Raw genomic sequence first — 6,699 nt, forward strand, 5'->3', positions numbered from 1 at the left:
ATTTAATGGCATGATGTGGATGAGCCAACATAGGTGATTTAAATATGGAAGCTTTTCTTCTGTTTTTTTTTTTGGTTTTTTTTTTCTCGCAAGTGTCAAAAGATGGCATTGCTTGTGCACCAGAACATCACAATGAGATTGCCATTGCATGTCCATGTGATAAATTCATTTTCATTTCTTTGCACATCCACCTTCAGCTGTGAAGGTTAAATCCTTGTGAACAACTTTCCAAAACAAAAAAAACCAAAAAAAAAGGAAGGCAGTGAAGTTGTACATCTTTTGCTCAGAGTGATGAGAACGCCTTTTAATGCAGACAGAAGGATGTGATGTGTTTTTTTTCTTTCAAGTGTGATGCTGAAGGATCAGTGAACTCCAAATTTGTCAGCGTGTATATTTTAAAGATGCAGAACTGTGACTCAGGTGATTTACTAGCTCTTGTATGATGGAAAATATTTTAAAAAGGAGAGAAAAAAACCCATTGTATACATTTTCATGATGATCATATGCTTTTTTTGGGTGTGGGGGTGGGGGGTATTTATTATTTTTTTTTAGAGTTTTCTTTCTGCCATATGTGTGGGTCTTTTAACCTTCCCCCTCACCACCTACTTTTTTGGTTTGTGTTCTCCAACCACCTGCATGTATACAGAGTTAGAACAGATGATATTTGGTAAATAAGTAAGTAAACAAACACGTACAGTGTAAATAATATCCTGGAGCCATTTTAAACTCTTTACGTTGTAAGCGCCTGCACATTGTCTCCTTAAAATTCATGGACTTTATTATTACTTTTAGGTTCCTTGTAGCTATGCCAGCTGATTGTGTATGAGTTGCACAAAAAGGAGACTGTAATGCTTCTGTATAAATGGAGGATGTGAAACGACAAACCAGAGTTCCAACACCACAGTGGACACATTGGGTCAGGGGCCAGTCAAACAGAAAGAGAAAGAAGCCACTAGAGTAGAAAAATTCACCTTATTACTCAGATGGATCTCAAGAAGATGCATGAAGAAATGAAATGGACACTACCTCTGATGGGTGCCAGCAGGTGAGAGTTATTGGCAGAGATCAACCCATAACCCGTTTTCACTGACACAGTATCTGAATGCTTTGGTCTCCAGGAAAACAGAGCAAACAGAGAAATAATCTTGAGGGGGGGCCAGGAAAAATCATCAGGAGAAATGGATCCTATCTGGAGCCTAATCAGGAGAAATGGACCCTATCTGGAGCCTCATCAGAAGAAATGGACCCTGTCTGGAGTTTCATCAGGAGAAACGGAACTTGTCTGGGGTCTCCTCCGGAGAAACGAACCCTGTCTAGAATCTTTTCAGGAGAAATGGACCCTGCCTGGAGTCTCATCAGGTGAAATGGACCCTGCCTGGAGTCTCATCAGGAGAAATGAACCCTTTCTGAAGTCTCATCAGGAGAAATGGACCCTTTCTGAAGTCTCATCAGGAGAAATGGACCCTGTCTGCAGTCTTATCAGGAGAAATGGACCCTTTCTGAAGTCTCATCAGGAGAAATGGACCCTGCCTGAAGTCTTATCTGGAGAAATCAGGAGAAATGGACCCTGCCTGAAATCTCATCAGGAGAAATAATCAGGAATAATGCAAATAATGAACCCTGTGGTTGGAAGGTTTGTCATAAGCAGTAGAAAACATGTGCCCCATCAGAAAGTATACTATGTGGAGTGATGGCCTGGACGTAACGCGTCTGCCTAGGAAGCGAGAGAATCTCAGCACACTGGTTCAAATCATGGCTCAGTCGCCAATGTTTTCTCCCTCTCCACAAGACCTTGAGTGGTGGTCTGGACGCTAGTCATTTGGGTGAGATGATAAACCGAGGTTCTGTGTGCAGCATGCACTTAGCACACGTAAAAGAACCCACGGCAACAGAAGGGTTGTCCCTGGCAGAATTCAGTAGAAAAATCCACTTCAATAGGAAAAACAAATAAAAACTGCATGCAGGGGAAAAAAAATAAAAATAAAAGGGTGGCGCTCTCAGTATAGGGACGCGCTCTCCCAGAGGAGAGCAGGCCGAATTTCACACAGAGAAATCTGTTGTGACAAAAAAGAGAAATGCAAATACAAGACAGAAGTTCTGCCTCACAGCTTGTTAGCTGAGCCCCATAACTTGCTGTCAGACACTGTGTAGGGACATCCACAAGCTGTGCTGTCAGAGACAGCATGTATCCACCAGATAATGCTTGGCTGACAGTGGTCTCGCACAATATGAATTTCAAATCTGAAAGACTCAAGTTTTGCACCTGTGTGGGGTGCAAGCACAAAGGACACCAGGTGGCAGCTGTATGTCTTTGTGGTCAAAGGGAAATAATCAGTGTCAAAGCATGTAGGGCATTTCCAGACCATGCCATTCATAGATTTGAAAAAATTAAAAAAAAAGAGTAAAAAGCTTCTGTTTCAGTCTTCACCTTGAGACCACCTTCAGGCAGAAGGAAGGAGAATGGTTGTTTCTTGTCAGTCCCCAGGCAGGTTCAGTGTTGGTAGCCATGGGAATGAAAGGTGTCCTGGTGCAGTTGCGTTTAAATCCAGGGTCAGCAGAGTTGACATGGATGGATAAAATTGTGAGCAAGAAAATTTACCAGCACTAACACACTTCAATGTGAGATCATCTCTTGTTCCAAGTGAGAAACAGAAGCTGCCTAGAGTGTAAAAAAAAAAAAAGGGTGGGGTGGGGGTGGGAGCGAGGAGGGGGAAGAGAAATTGTGTAACATTTTGAGGATATTTTAGTTTGACTTTTTATTTTATTTTAAAGATCATCCATAGCAAATGCCAAAGGAAGAAGAAAAAGGATGGGGACTTTAATTAACTTTGGCCAAAGGAGACCATCTGTGACAATGCATGCATTTGTTTTTGGTCTCCTCGTCCTTCAGTACCTACATCCTATCTCTTTTCCCATGCAATGGAAATTTGAAAAAAAGTAGTTTTAGTCAACCTGTCTGTCAGTCTGCCTGTTTAATAGCTTTGTGAGAAATCTGCTGTTATTTCTTTGCCCAAACCCAACATGGCAAAATCAAGTTATGTTCTTCCTAATTCTATATTTTTTGCTGTGTCCCACAAGGACCTGAGAGAGAAGAGGCATTCTTTTTTTTAACACAGAGCTGTACAAACTGATACACAGATGATACATAGTTCTCAAGGACTGAAAATGAATGCTAGGCAGCAATAGACACTGTGCTGGCAAGCACATTTTGTTTCAGGTAAACTCAGGGTAAGGGAGGGGTTGTTGGCACTGGCTTTTTAAAACAGAAAATAGTGCAATGAGTGTGTAGTGCAACAACAAAAACAGCTAGCACTTGCAGTTAGTGGTGACATTGCTGAAGAAAAGGTGGTGAACAGTGAGAATAAGGGTGAAGGGGTAGAACAACAACAAAAAGATGATGGTTTTGATTTCACTCGAGAAAATAAAAATAAAATCTGGTGATGGTTATGACCATGGAGTAGAAGAGAACAACAGGGATATGATGATGGTTTTGATTGTGCAATACAAAAGAAAAAGAAAATGTGATAAAGGTTTTGTCTCTGCTGTGGAACAGAAAAAAAACAAAGATGTGATGATGGTGTTGGTTCCAGGGCAGAACAAACCACAGTGAAGAAAGACACAGTAACAGAAGTATGCCAGCCCTCACTCTTGGCTTGAAAGGGACAAAAATCTGGTTATAGGGAGCAGAAGAGTAAGAATGTTTCAGATGTCCATTTCGGTCATGATCTAAAACAGTGTGGTGTGGACAAGGCTTTGGTGCTGACTTGTGGTCTGTGTCACCATCATTCCATAGTCTGAACAGAGCAGGGACACATGCTGACTTGTCCTGAACAAGGCAGAAATCGTGGAGTCTGGAGTCTTAGCAAGTCAGAAATGGTTTTGTAGAGTGACTATTTGTGATTGTAACAGTTGAGAAAGGATGTGTGCTTGTCACTGGAGAAATAGGACCTTGTCATTTTTTTCGTGAGAGTAATGATGAGGACAGTGACCATGCTAAAAAAAAGTTGTGCACAAATCTAAATCTGGTTCTGTAATTGTGGCATCTACAAATTTTCACAGACCAGTGTATGAGTTGATCAGATTCTTCTGTCTGGTTTATAAACACAAACACAATGACTCTATATCACACCATATGATATCTGTACACATCACATTATATACACATGTAGTGATAATTATATCTTTTGTTTTTCACACACTCATGTTCACTCTGTCATAAGAAGGGATCTGAGTGTGAGCAGATATATTATGGTGGTACAGGCAAATCATTTTAACAGTTATTTTTAATTTTGTCTTTATATCAAAAGTTGTTGTCTTTTGGTTTTGGTCTTAATAAAGTTACTGTCTTTTAAAAATTTGTTGTTCTGTTGGTGAAAGAATGTCACAATTTTTAATTAGTCATTGTTCATATCGTAATGCTTTTGTGTTTTACATGTGTGTTTGAGGTGCATGTATGTGCATGCTCATGCTTGTGAGTGTATACATATGTATGTCAGTGTCTGTGTGTGTGAAATACCTGTCCAAGGTTAGAACTGAGGAAGGGTGAGTACAACTGCATTTTGAAACAAATACTTGATTCTGTCAATTTATTTGTACCTATAATGAACAATGCTTTAATAAAAATGGTGGTCATGAATGTTTTCAGAGTGCTGTTTAATCATACACTCTTCATTCAAATATTGAATTTATTTGTATGCCTGAAACAGATCGGAGTTAATTTTCTACAATGAAATGTTGATGTAACAGAAACTGTGATTCTGTTTGTTCTTTCTAGAACAGCTTCTACAGTTTTATCTTGTCTTTTCATTTGTATATTTTATTTTAAGTAGTTTTACTCACTTCATTTCATTCTGTTTTTTTAAATTACTTCTTTTTTTTTTTTTTTATTGTTTGATACATATATTTATATATATATATTACTTCAGTATTCTTTAATTCATTGCATTGCAAATTAATACTTTGAATTGGGATTATTTTACTTATACATTACTGTCACTTTTCCAAGACTGTGAAGAAGATGGTTAATTTCTATAAAAATCACTTTGATCTAAAAATTTTTTTAAAGATATACAATAATTTCATAACACTTCTAAAAGATAAATACAAATCTGAACTGGTTGACCAGAGGATAGACTGTGTATGGATGCACAGAAATGGTGAAGTAACTGGAGTGTGCAGCCAGATTAAACAAGACAGTTGTGTATTTATACATATATATATATATATATATGTGTGTGTGTGTGTGTGTATTGGGATTATGTGTGTTTGCTTTGTTGTTTAATGTTGTGTTCTCTCAAGTCTCAGGTTTGGGGTGCAGAGCAATGATTGAAATACATGTTCTCACAGGTGTTACTCAGATACACTATGTAAATAAAGGAGGAAGATACATTCTGCTGAAAGGGGAAACTAGAAGAGGCTGCAATACAGCAAAGGTTGCTATCAATTCTTTCACGCATTGAGGGAAAAGAATTGCAAGGGATCTTACATATGCTTCAAAGATGTGATAGAACTGCAAAGCTTCTTATGGCTTCAAAGGAAAGGTAAAACAGCAAGTTTTACACATGTGCTTCAAAGACGAGAGAGAAATCGTGAGGGACTTAGTATTCACTAAAGAAAAGTAATGCGACTGCAAAGGTTTTGGAACTGCTTCAAAGAAGAGACAGAATTGTAAGGCTTTCACTTATGCTTGTGTTTTGTGTCAAAGCCAATCTGTTATTGCAAACAACGCCAGGGTTTTTTTTTTTTCTAGATTGCCAGGTTCTTTGCTGAATCAGGGAGGGGGAAGCAGGATGTAGGAGGGGGTGAGAAGTCGGAATGTCAGTGTGGGAATGTGTGTGTGCATTATGTGATAAAACTACAATTTGTGAAACAATACATATTCATGTTACTCAGAAAATTGCAGGCTTTGTTTCTGTTTGTGTCTACAAGTCGTGTCTGTCCCCCGTCTTCTGCTGTACTTTGTGATCATTGTTTTAACCAAGTGGCAGTTTACTGGGGGAGGAGGGGTGGGGGGGGGGGGGGGGAAACAAACAAACAACAACAAAGACGCTTCTCTTTTTTATTATGGCAAACAGTGCACTTTTAGGCCATGTGTATGTTCATGATATTATCCTGACTTTTTACAGCCAGATAATAAAAGAAATGCAGTGAGAAAATGATGTATTAGTGGGCCGGACATTTTGTGTGTTCAAATGTGGGGTTTTTTTGGTTTAAAATGAGAAAATATTCAGTTTCAGTGGAACAGATAACTTTTTATGTATGTGTGAAATTGTGAAACTATATGTACGTATTGTAAATAAAAGTTTTTCGATATGCCTAAGTGATTTTCTTGTGTTCTCTTTCTTTTACAACTGTCTCTCTTGTGTTCTCTCAGTTGGACTATTTCTCTTTGAAACAAATTTTTATATTAGCAGTTTGGTGATAAAAATTCTTAAAAGAATTCCCCCTTTGTTTTATTCCGTTTCAGTTTTAAGTTATTTCAGTTAATGAAGCAGCCCCTGGATCCTGGATGCGAACTTCAGTATTGCAAGAAGTCAGTCACTCCCACCCATGTGTTCTACAACATGCATACCACCACATGGGTTCTTATACATTTAACATACACCGCCTTCTTAATACATGACCTTTAACTTGACAACTTAGCCCCTTTTGTCAAGCTTTCTGCGTCTGGTCTAGTCCTCAGCTATCCTCCATGTGCTA

The 6,699-nt window shown here is 38.6% G+C and overlaps 1 protein-coding gene across 1 annotated transcript in view; it reads left to right on the top strand.

Annotated features, from left to right (window-relative positions):
- The window catches only part of LOC143293715 (E3 ubiquitin-protein ligase MARCHF5-like), an 81,711-nt gene extending 75,388 nt beyond the window's left edge, over window positions 1-6,323 (top strand). The window contains exon 6 of the mRNA XM_076604910.1: window positions 1-6,323. This exon is cut by the window's left edge and continues 916 nt beyond it. The gene's annotated coding sequence lies outside the window, so the exon portion shown is untranslated.
- The last annotated feature ends 376 nt before the right edge of the window (window positions 6,324-6,699 follow it).

The sequence above is a fragment of the Babylonia areolata genome, chromosome 19 (assembly GCF_041734735.1).
Source record: "Babylonia areolata isolate BAREFJ2019XMU chromosome 19, ASM4173473v1, whole genome shotgun sequence".
Lineage (NCBI taxonomy): Eukaryota > Metazoa > Mollusca > Gastropoda > Neogastropoda > Buccinidae > Babylonia > Babylonia areolata.